At 36.1% G+C, this 13,080-nt stretch overlaps 1 protein-coding gene across 6 annotated transcripts in view; it reads right to left on the reverse strand.

The window, feature by feature from the left end:
• The window catches only part of sh3pxd2aa (SH3 and PX domains 2Aa), a 137,728-nt gene that overhangs the window by 124,020 nt on the left and 628 nt on the right, over positions 1-13,080 (reverse strand). The window lies entirely within an intron of this gene.

Below are 13,080 nucleotides of genomic sequence, written 5' to 3' on the forward strand. Positions count from 1 at the left end.
TGTAATGTTGCTGTTTAAGCATGAAAAAAGTCTGCAAAGTTACAAAGCACAAAGTCACCCCAAAGGGAGTTATTCTCTATATCAGTAATAGAGAAATATATCAGTATATCAGTTTCTGAACTCCCTGAATTTTCTTCTGGGAACAAACACATCACAATATCCCTCATTTAAATAATTCCTGCCAAAAGGCATATGCAAAAAAAGGCCTGGTTGAGTTGCGTTAGTAGTGTGTTGAAAATCATGGTTATGGTAAGTCCACATGTCATTTTAACAAAAAACTATTCTTCTAGCCACAGCTCCAAAGCTGCAGTTCCAACCAAATGAGTTTGTGACGCTGTTTGCGAATGTTCAATGGATCTATGGTTTTGTGAAAAGCCAAATCGGAACTTGCGACCATAGGTAGCTAACAATGCTTTTGAGAAACGCACCCCAGAGTGTTACTGACAGACTGGGAAGAGAGGTGCTGCAACAATGTAAAATATGTGAAAAAAAAATAACATTCAAGCATGAAAACCTAGTAGACCCAAAAACAAAATCAAGAATTTGTAAAAGGGCATAATATGACCTCTTTAAAATAAATTTTCTTTCCAAATTCCTAAAATCCAAAACTAGCTCCTCCATTAACTACATTTATCATCATAATTTTTTTCTCATGCTACTCAAAGGGAAGAAAAAAATCTCTTTAATATCTCAATTGTTTCATTCAGACAAAAACTGTACAAATTTGTAAAGCCAGGGCCGTTTCTAGGCATCTCACAGTGAACTTAAAGTCAAAGTCAGTTTGTAATCAAACATTTCACACCATATTCTCTCAAAACTATACTATCCACATTAAACCTTTTTTTTTTCATTAAACCTGCTTTTACTGTATATGAATAGCTGTCTCATTTGTATCTATTCTATTTATTAATTTTACTGTAGGAAACACATATGAAACAAAATAATAAATATATAATAAATGATAAACAACGAGAGCTGCATGAAGTCTCTAGAGTTATTAAAGATAATCCTCTGAGCAATAAAATGCTCTCTTTGTTAAAAACAGTGCTAAAAAGAGCTTTTTGCCTGTAAAATCCTATTCTCCAACACTGGATTTGATTGTATGCATTGATGTTGTTGAAAAGAATGCAACAAAGGGCCCTGATTTCAAGTGTTCTTGAAAACTCTTAGACAGAAAGGAACAGACGTAACACAATGGAGACCTCCCTCTACTAAATAATCATCCGGTGACAAAGTCAGGGAACAAGATTAAGACAAAGCAGCTTGATTCCTGGAGGCCACAAAGAAACTGAATATATGTATATGAGCAAAAGATCAACCATTTAGTCTACATTCTATCCCATCATTTGAGAGAAGAAACCCCTCATTTTGTTTCCAAGAGATGCAGAGATGCCACACAAAAGCCCTCTTCAAGCAATTCAATACCTGCAGAATCAACAATAATCTTCAAAGTATGGCAGCAAACAAAGCACATCATCCACTGATTAAAAACTTCAGCTAAACTTTCAAAGGTTTGGCCGTACACATTTTATACTGCTCATAAATAAATAAATGTCAGCCCAAACACTGATCACAGGAACAGGAAGTGTCTTGGAAGACAAAACTCTGCATTTCATCAAAAACCAAAGCTTTCCTTATAATCATGCATTGAATTAATGTCAGTAGACTTTTGCATAACCAACCAAAGAACATATTTCAAAATAACAATTTTTTGCAGCTTTTTGAATAGACGGAAAAGTGAAGGCAGAGAAACTTACTGAAAAGCAGTCGTCTTGTCTTCAGATTTGTCTTAAAGTAAAGGATGAGGAGTGTTTAAACTTCAAGTCTTGGTGGGGCTTAAAAGTACAGGCCTCACCGCTGAAGTCAACCCCGCCTAAAGAGTCTATTTCAAGAGACACATAAAAGACTATCCATCTACCATATTTCCAACCATAGTGTATTCATAGCCACAAAATGGCATTTCATTCAGCTGGTTGAAGAGTTAAAATTTATGATGCTGAGCAAGTAGTTTAAGATCTTTATAAGGATAGTCCACCCAGAAATTAAAATTCTGTCATTAATTACTCACCCTAATGTCGTTCCACACCCATAAGACTTTTGTTCATCTTTAGAACACAAATTAAGATCTTTTTGATAAAATCTGAGAGCTTTCTGACCCTCCATTGTCAGTCTACGCAACTACCACTTTGATGTTTCAAAAAAGTTCATAAAGAGACTGTAAAACTAATATTCCAGATGAATTTTCTAATTTAGTCCAAATTTTCTGAAATCAATTCCACCCAACATCTTTAAATCACATTACAAAGTAAAATTGGTTGAGAATGCTGTTTCATGTTCATTGTGTACTCAAATATATTTACACAATCAAAATGGATTAGATTAACCGCCAAACTTATCATCAATTAATTTTTGTAACCTTCCGTATACTACAAATTTCCAGTACACTTCAAATTTCCTAAAAAATTAATTGTTGAAACCTATGGCATCGGACACATATTTAAAAAAAGAGGCTATAGCAGGAATATACATTGTCCCAGACAACACATACAACACTGACCCAAACTAAGACCCCCAAACTCAAAGACTAATAAGTACTCTAAATGCATTCCTATCACAGCAACTTTGGCAATAGCTCTAGCACTAGGTCTCAAGAGGTGAGCGTTTACTGCACTGTTTAAGCTGCGTAACTGCAGCCCGGTCCACTGGTAATGGGATTCTGGAAAGGGAATTTCCCCCAGGAAGTGATAATCTTGTAAATCATTAATTAGACAATATGTAGATCAAGGCAGAGAGTGCAAAAGATGAAAGGTATAGTTTTCTGAACCTCCTCACTGAGCATTGTGATCAACAATGATCCAAAGAACATAAACCCATTTGACACTTATTCTCTTACTACTTCCTTTGCATTTTGTTGTGGTCATTTCCAGTTTGCCAGGGCCACTGGTCACCCCTCTTCACCTCTTTCACCCCAATACCTACATACAAAGCACATTCCAGCTTCCGGAAAGGGATGCTGTACAGGAAGTGGAACTTGAGTGGACCATGTTTCCTGAAGAAGTGCAGATGAAAAAATGTCAACTCAGCGAACACATCAACCAAAAGGAGAAAGTATGATAATGTTTTATCTAAACACCAGAGTGACCAGAACTAACAAACTGAAAAGGAAAATGCATGACTGTGTTGGGTGTAGCACCTTCCACTCTGCCCCTCCAGAACAAGCTAAAATTAGGAAAGACTGAACTTTGTTTTTAACAATTCTTGATTGTTTCAGTCTGATCTAAAGTGACTGTTTTGTGATCCTGTCAAAATGAAATGTATGAAGCCTCACACATGACATGCAGACAAAAATACATTTATCATGGCCATGAATTAAGAAGTCGTTCCCATAAATTAAGTTGTTCTCTCGTTTCATTTAAAAAGTGGCCATGAATTAATAATTTGTTTCTTCTTTTTATTAAATCATGGCCACGTTGAACTAATTCGTTTCTATGTTTTAGTAAATCATGGCCACGTTGAACTAATTCGTTTCTACGTTTTAGTAAATCATGGCCACGTTGAACTAATTCGTTTCTATGTTTTAGTAAATCATGGCCACGTTGAACTAATTCGTTTCTACGTTTTAGTAAATCATGGCCACGTTGAACTAATTCGTTTCTATGTTTTAGTAAATCATGGCCACGTTGAACTAATTCGTTTCTATGTTTTAGTAAATCATGGCCACGTTGAACTAATTCGTTTCTACGTTTTAGTAAATCATGGCCACGTTGAACTAATTCGTTTCTATCTTTTAGTAAATCATGGCCACGTTGAACTAATTCGTTTCTATGTTTTAGTAAATCATGGCCACGTTGAACTAATTCGTTTCTACGTTTTAGTAAATCATGGCCACGTTGAACTAATTCGTTTCTATGTTTTAGTAAATCATGGCCACGTTGAACTAATTCGTTTCTACGTTTCAGTAAATCATGGCCACGTTGAACTAATTCGTTTCTACGTTTTAGTAAATCATGGCCACGTTGAACTAATTCGTTTCTACGTTTCAGTAAATCATGGCCACGTTGAACTAATTCGTTTCTACGTTTCAGTAAATCATGGCCACGTTGAACTAATTCGTTTCTACGTTTTAGTAAATCATGGCCACGTTGAACTAATTCGTTTCTACGTTTTAGTAAATCATGGTCACGTTGAACTAATTCGTTTCTATGTTTTAGTAAATCATGGCCACGTTGAACTAATTCGTTTCTTCTTTTTATTAAATCATGGCCACGTTGAACTAATTCGTTTCTACGTTTTAGTAAATCATGGCCACGTTGAACTAATTCGTTTCTACGTTTCAGTAAATCATGGCCACGTTGAACTAATTCGTTTCTACGTTTTAGTAAATCATGGCCACGTTGAACTAATTCGTTTCTACGTTTTAGTAAATCATGGTCACGTTGAACTAATTCGTTTCTATGTTTTAGTAAATCATGGCCACGTTGAACTAATTCGTTTCTACGTTTTAGTAAATCATGGCCACGTTGAACTAATTCGTTTCTACGTTTTAGTAAATCATGGCCACGTTGAACTAATTCGTTTCTACGTTTTAGTAAATCATGGTCACGTTGAACTAATTCGTTTCTATGTTTTAGTAAATCATGGCCACGTTGAACTAATTCGTTTCTATGTTTTAGTAAATCATGGCCACGTTGAACTAATTCGTTTCTACGTTTCAGTAAATCATGGCCACGTTGAACTAATTCGTTTCTACGTTTTAGTAAATCATGGCCACGTTGAACTAATTCGTTTCTACGTTTTAGTAAATCATGGCCACGTTGAACTAATTAGTTTCTACGTTTCAGTAAATCATGGCCACGTTGAACTAATTCGTTTCTACGTTTTAGTAAATCATGGCCACGTTGAACTCATTAGTTTCTACGTTTTAGTAAATCATGGCCACGTTGAACTAATTCGTTTCTATGTTTTAGTAAATCATGGCCACGTTGAACTAATTCGTTTCTACGTTTCAGTAAATCATGGCCACGTTGAACTAATTCGTTTCTACGTTTCAGTAAATCATGGTCAAGTTGAACTAATTTCGTTTCTACGTTTCAGTAAATCATGGCCACGTTGAACTAATTCGTTTCTACGTTTCAGTAAATCATGGTCAAGTTGAACTAATTCGTTTCTATGTTTTAGTAAATCATGGTCACGTTGAACTAATTTCGTTTCTACGTTTCAGTAAATCATGGCCACGTTGAACTCATTCGTTTCTATGTTTTAGTAAATCATGGCCACGTTGAACTAATTCGTTTCTACGTTTTAGTAAATCATGGCCACGTTGAACTCATTCGTTTCTACGTTTTAGTAAATCATGGCTACGTTGAACTAATTTGTTTCTACGTTTTAGTAAATCATGGTCACGTTGAACTCATTCGTTTCTACATTTCAGTAAATAGTGGCCACGTTGTTTTAACAAATTATTACGTCATTGCCACGATTTAGCAAAACAAGGGAATAAATTATCATGCACAAGATTCAATTAAAACGAGGGAACTAATTAGTTAAACATGTTGATCTGTTAGTAAATCATGGGAACGAATTGTTAATTTGTGGCCACAATATACTTTTTTTCCCACATGTCATGTGCAGGGCTCTGTAGAAATGGAAACAAATGGGTGCAAAGAGGCTGTTATAAAAGGATGGGGCAAATTGCTAGCATTTAAATAACAATGTTTAACGATGCTTTAATATAATGTGTGTTTACTATAAAAGCAAAAAAAAAGTTTATTATCCACTGATAAGGATGTTGGAAAATTTAGGAACTGTAACAAACTGATAATCTGAAAACAGTCAAATATCATCCACTGAATTCTGATTATTACTATTGGAAGTAAGACACTTAAACTGGGAGCGAATAGTCAGCCGCCTCCGCATGATCTTGTGTGTCTACTGAATGTTGTAACTGGTGATGTGTAGACAAAACTGTCAGAGAAGGAACATTTTACTGCTATTTTTCGGCTCCATTACACCTACGTGGCCTTTCAAACCCTCTCAACAATCTCATCTTTCATCATAGAGCCCTTCGAGAGAGGCAGACCCAGTGTCCCAGGCAATAAAAAGCTAAACAAAACATCATAAACAAACACATCATTAGTTCAAGAAATTCAAGTTTCAGCTGTTGAACTCAGAAACCACAGAAAACCATTAGAATGTATCAAATGCACTGGAAAATATGATACAATTCTGATAAAGTATCCCAGGAAACCCCTTGGCAGGATAATTTCTCCTTATGGGTGACGCCATCATTAGTTACTGTGAGAGAGAAAGCCATTTCCCATGAAGGCTGCTCTACTGTGGCAGGGCCTTCACTTCCTGCCCACACATGTTGTCACCAGCAGCTCTGGCATCATTTGTTCTCTATGATGTAATCAAGCTGCACTGAAAGCAATAGCATTTGCTTCGCAACTGGCGGCGGGCAGACAGTAACTCTGAAGAAAGGAGCAATGAGCTTTAGTGCTCCAAGATGTCATGTTGGACAAGGAACAAGTGAAGAGGAGGGGAAATGAAAACGTGGAAATTAAAGACAGGCAGGATGCAGCAGGAGTCATTTATCAGTACATCAATGTATGTGAGCGCTGGTATAGGATGTGTGGGATATGGAGGGAGGGGGGCTAGTTTAAAGGGATAGTTCACCCAAAAACTCACAATCTGGGTTACTGAGGCACTTGCAATTGATCTGAATTGGACCAATCTGTAAATGTTAATTCATTTCAATTAGACATAATATGAATGTTAACATGACTATTTTATAAAAAAAAAAAATTGCTCACCAATCTTTTCTGTGTAAAGTTAATATTCAAAAGTTTGGGGTCAGTAAGTTTTTTTGTTTTTTTTGAAGAAATTAATATTTTTTGATTCATCAAGGGTGCATTAAATTGATCAAAAGTGAGAGTCAAAAATTATCAGTTTCCACAAATATAATATTAAGCAGCAAAACTGTTTTCAACATTAATAATAATCAGAATGTTTATTGAGCACCATAACAGCATATTAGAATGATTTATGAAGGATCATGTGACACTGAAGGATGCTGAAAAAATTTGTGAAGCTTTGCATCACAGGAATAAATTACATTTTAAAATATATTCAAATAGAAAACAGTGGTTTTAAACTGTAACAATATTTCACAATATTCCTGTTTTACTGTATTTTTGATCAAATAAAAGAAGCCTTAATGAGAAGAGACGTCTTTCAAAAACATTTAAAAAAAAAAAAAACAACCTTTTAACACTAGTTTGTATGCAACTTTACAACTTCATTGCCATGACAATGTAAAGCCTACATCCTTAAAACAACCGTAAAAACCAAGAGAACTGACTTTACAGCTCAAATAATACACAAGTTTTAACAGGCAAGTGGCTAATAAAATCAAAGGTTCACAAGTCTTCATTAGAAATCCTCCACAAATTGGTCCAATTTAATTCCATAAATTAATTCTTGCTTTTTTTTAAAGAAAATAAGGGGTGAGTCCATTTGTTTTTGTTGTTTTGGTAATCAACATTCTGTATTCAAGTATTAACACCCAGAATATTATTTCAGACTATTTGTAACACCAAGCTATTATACAACTTCAAAAAGACTTGGAAAAAACCACACAAATCACATGGACAACTTTTCTGCTACTTTTGTGTCAGCTTGGTCACCATATGCTTCTGTTGTATGGAAAATAGCAGCATGAAAATAGCAGCATTCTTCAAAACCTCTCATTTTGTGTTCCACTGAAAAAAGGAAAGTCAAAACGTTTTGGAATGACATGAGGGTGAGTAAATGATGACAGAATTTTAATTTTTGAGTTGAACTATTGCCTTAGAGGAATATTTCACAGAAAAATTAAAATTATTCCAGAATTTACTCACCCTCAAGCCAACACAATCAGTGGATATTATGCAGCGTCTCTCACAAATGTCTCCAATGTTGCAAGGCACACTCCCTGTGCAAGCAGGGGGTCACAGGAACTGCGTAATATCATTGCGCCTGCTGAACCCATGATACGGCAGCAAAGTTCCTTGATTATTACGCCAGAATGAGAGCATAGTTCCTAGCCATATCGGCCTAGAAAATCGCATCTTTTCATTTTCCGTCGGTCTTAGTACACGATGTAACTACAGAAGAGTCGAGTTTTAAATAGGAAAAACATTGAAACTCTTTGGTCATTTTTTAACGAGATGCTAACGGTCTAATCAGATTCAATGAACTATGCTAAGCTATGCTAAAAGTGGTACCGTCAGACCCGGAGATCGGCTGAATGGATTCGAAAACAGTAAAACTCAACTGTTTAACTCTAGGGGAGTTGGAAAATGAGCCTATTTTCAAAAAAAAGTGGAGTGTTCCTTTAAATAAAATAAAGTTTTTGCTCAGGTTTTATGCATATGGTGAGTTTTTTTTTTTTTCTAAAATTAGAACCTCTTCCTAAAAAAACAAGAAATATCGCAATATATCGCCTTTCTTATAGTATCGCAATATATCACAATGTATCGTATCGCAACCCCTGTACCGTGATGCGTATCGTATCACCAGATTCTTGGCAAAACACAGCCCTAGTGACCTCTGACCCCACGCATGACGTAGAATGTAGGGGTAGCGTAAGCTTAGCTGAGTATGCATGCATACGGCCAATGTCGGAAGCCAGTGATTATATAAAGTTTTAAATATGGATATTTTTCTTACAAAAACCCATCGCTTTGCTTCAGAAGGTATTTATTAACCCACTTTTATGATGGATAGATGTGCTTTTTTTGAGCTTCAAAAACTCAGGCACTATTCAATGCCATTACAAAGCTGGGAAAAGCCAGGATATTATTTAATATATCTCTGATTGTGTTCTTCAGAAAGAAGAAAGTCATATACACATAGGATGGCTTGAGGATGAGTAAATTATGGCATAATTTAATTTTTGGATGAACTATTCCTTTAAACCATATATATATATATATATATATATATATATATATATAGAGAGAGAGAGAGAGAGAGAGAGAGAGAGAGAGAGAGAGAGAGAAACCTATAAAGCCACATAACAATCATGGCTTCAGTCCCTTTTTGTGCTGAATAAAAGTGATTTAATAGCCATTATACAGGGCAAACAATCACGATTCATGACATGTTGTGGCATGAACGTGTAGTGGCCTATGACAGGGTTTTAACAGATGGAAACAGCTAAGGAAATGTGTCACATACAAAAGCTGACAAGACAGCAGATTGTCTGGGGAGAGCCTCAAGGCGGCTCCATGTACCGTTCACACACACAAACACATTTGAGACATGTGGGGCTCTGTTGGGAACCAGTGCTCACTAATGAAGTGAGTGTGTGAGAAAACATGTCTCACGCACACACGATTCCCACAAAGACATAATAGAACCAATTCTATCCACCTTCGGAGGAGTGTTTCAGTGCTCACTTCCTGTCTGGAAGCATGAAATTTTCCATCGTATGATCCCCTATTTTTACTTAGTCCTACTTTAAATTCTCAGCTGACTAATGATGACAAACCTGCACTTCTTTTCCGAAGCGGTTGTGAGTACACTCTTTATCATCCTACCGTTGCACGTAAAACGTGTCCCAGATCGAAGTAAAGTGCAGAAAGAACGTTGTCTTGAGTATGAAGGAAGAGTATTTTTGTCTAAATACAGCCAAACTTCCATTCAAAGAGAGGAAGTCGGACTGCTTCTGGGGATTTAAAACAAGGGCATGTGGGTTCACATTTCCCCTCCTCCTTTTCTCTATCTCTCTCTCAAAAGGAAAGCATACCCAGCTGTTTGACAAACATTACTAATGAGACTGAGCAACTGCCTTTCTTTTTTTACTTTCTTTCCAGAGTATGTAAAAGCCTCTGGGATATAGGGCCATGCATATTCCGAAGTCTCGCTCTCCAGGGAGAGAACGCAGTGAATCTATGGCAAAGCAAATGACTCCAGTGAGAGTTATGGGGGAGGATGTTGCACTAATACTGATCTGAGAACAGTTCTGTAGCTCTCAGTGGTTAGGAGGTAGGAGATAGAGACAATGGGCCCATGTTGAACAAGCTCTTCAAAACAAAAAGCCACAACCACTGATGAATGTCAAGGGCTGATTTGGCTGTTAAAATGTGCCGTTGTTAAGAAGTACAGAATATTCGGTTCACTGGCTACTGTTTAAAGGATTAGTTCACTTTCGAATGAAAATTAGCCCAAGCTTTACTCACCCTCAAGCCATCCTAGGTGTATATGACTTTCTTCTTTCTGATGAACACAATCAGAAATATATTAATAAATATCCTGATGCATTCGAGCTTAAAATGGCAGTGAACAGGGGTCACGAGTATGAGCTGAAGAAAGTGTCTCCATTATAAATGTACTCCACACGGCTTCAGAGGGTTAATAAAGGCCTTCTGAAGCGAAGCGATGCGTTTGTGTAAAAAAAAATCCATATTTAACAAGTTATGAAGTAAAATATCTAGCTTCCGTCTTCCGTATTCCAGTTACGAAAAAATGGAACTTGTGTGGCGTCAGTTAAGCTTTTTCCATAAGTTGAATAGGGAAGGTGTAGGACGTAGCGTAAGTGTTTTGAACTGCAAGAGTTTTACACTTTTTTTGTAAGTAGAATATGGAAGGTGGTCTGGCAGAAGCTAGATATTTTACTTCATAACTTGTTAAATATGGATATTTTTTTACACAAACACATCGCTTCGCTTCAGAAGGCCTTTATTAAAGGGTTAGTTGAAAAATGAAAATAATGTAATTTATTACTCAATCCTCATGTCGTTCCACACCCGTAAGATTTCCGTTAATCTTCGGAACACAAATTAAGATATTTTTGTTGAAATCCGATGGCTCCGTGAGGCCTGCATTAGGAGCAATGACATTTCCTCTCTCAAGATCCATTAATGTACTAAAAACATATTTAAATCAGTTCATGTGAGTACAGTGGTTCAATATTAATAGTGACGAGAATATTTTGGTGCGCCAAAAAAACTAAATTACGACTTATATAGTGATGGCCGATTTCAAAACACTGCTTCAGGAAGCTTTGGAGCGTTATGAATCAGTGTGTTGAATCATAATTCGGATCGCGTGTCAAACCGCCAAACTGCTGAAATCACGTGACTTTAGCACTCTGAACCGCTGATTCGACACAAAAGATTCATAACGCTCCGAATCTTCATGAAGCAGTGTTTTGAAATCGGCCATCACTAAATAAGTCGCTATTTTGTTTTCTTTGGCGCACCAAAAATATTCTCGTCGCTTTATAATATTAATATTGAACCACTGTACTCACATGAACTGATTTAAATATGTTTTTAGTACCTTTATGGATCTTGAGAGAGGAAGTGTCCATTGCTCCCTATGGAGGCCTCACAGAGCCATCGGATTTCAATAAAAATATCTTAATTTGTGTTCCGAAGATTAACGAAGGTCTTACGGCTGTAGAACGACATGAGGGTGAGTAATAAATCACAGAGTTTTCATTTTTGGGTGAACTAACCCTTTAACCCCCCGGAGCCATGTGGATTATGTTTATGATGGATGGATGTGGATGGAAGCACTTTCTTCAGCTCATACTAGTGACCCCTGTTCACTGCCATTTTAAGCTCGAATGCATCAGGATATTTATTAATATTTCTCAGATTGTGTTCATCAGAAAGAAGAAAGTCATATACACCTAGGATGGCTTGAGGGCGAGTAAAGCTTGGGCTAATTTTCATTTGAATGGGATTTTTTTGTCAAACTTATATTTGTAGCATAAAAAAATTATGTGGAAAGTTGAACTGAAATCTTATGAATATTTTTGGTAATTTCGGAAAACTTTTAATTTGGTAATTTTGGTAATCTCACAAGTTCAAAAATGTGTTACCTTAATTTATACCTGGAAACAAACATGCTTGAGTATGCTGGGAATAAATTTTAAAAATGAAGAAGATTTTGCACTAATAGGTCACTAATAAAAATAAGCTTATTAACAATGTGATCTCTTTGTACAGTAGGTCAGATATATTTGCTTCCACTGAAGATCAAGATGCTCTTTGGATCCTTCTAAAATCATGCTGGAGAACATGATCATCAGGTTTTATGCACATTTGTGGAGTTACACTTGTCATACAGAAAAAGGGAGACATGCCAAACACAAAAACAAATTCTCAAACTCAACTTTTAAAATCAATTTGCACTGAAATTGCACTAATTTATAATAATAAACCTGAACTCTGGAATGGGGCATGGCTTTACATTAGATGTCACAAATGTCCCAAATTCAGCCTATATTATTTATGTATAACTAGTCTGGAGAATCTATATCATGGTCTAACATATGCTTGCAAGAAGTGGTATCATAAATATTTAAAACAAACCATCTTTTGCAGGAAATACATAAGCTTCTACTCCATCCATATATGGGCACTTCTTCAAGCTACTAAACCCCCAAATTCATCACTGAAGCTGTGGCATAAATTGCTTGTAAAGGGAGTGTGACAGAAAGTTTAATCACCAGCTGATCAAAACACACACACTTCCTCAGAATCATTAGTGAGATGCATAAATATTATTCATAACAGAGTTTTGGGACATTTTATCAACACTTCTTGATGTTAATGAGCTCATTTAGCATAAAGGAGTTAGAAACAATATTTTTCTGACCATTTAGGTATTGTTATTGTCCTGGTCATGCAACTGCCTGTTACCTGAGGAGATGTGCTTTATTTTATCTGAATGCTAATACTCTAAAATGAATATTATGGTGTTTCCAAATCTAAAGTCTTTCATGTTTTAATCATTTTATAACAAGTTTGCCCTGTCTCTAAAATATATAAATCACAAGAAATCGTTTGCCAAATGAAGTGCATGTAATTGAGTCCAAGTGCTCAATCTGAGGTCATTCTTCTCTTTTATTTATTTATTTGTTGTTTCTTTATCTCCGTAACCCCCCTTCACCTATGTACCACCACCAGACTTTTTAAGAGGACAAAACAGAATCGTGTTCGTGTTTATAAATGTTCTTTGTCATTATCCAGATGCGTCTTTCTGTATCTCAGCATCAGGTTCGAGAAGGACGCAAGGTGAATAGGT

The sequence above is a fragment of the Megalobrama amblycephala genome, linkage group LG7 (genome assembly GCF_018812025.1).
Source record: "Megalobrama amblycephala isolate DHTTF-2021 linkage group LG7, ASM1881202v1, whole genome shotgun sequence".
Lineage (NCBI taxonomy): Eukaryota > Metazoa > Chordata > Actinopteri > Cypriniformes > Xenocyprididae > Megalobrama > Megalobrama amblycephala.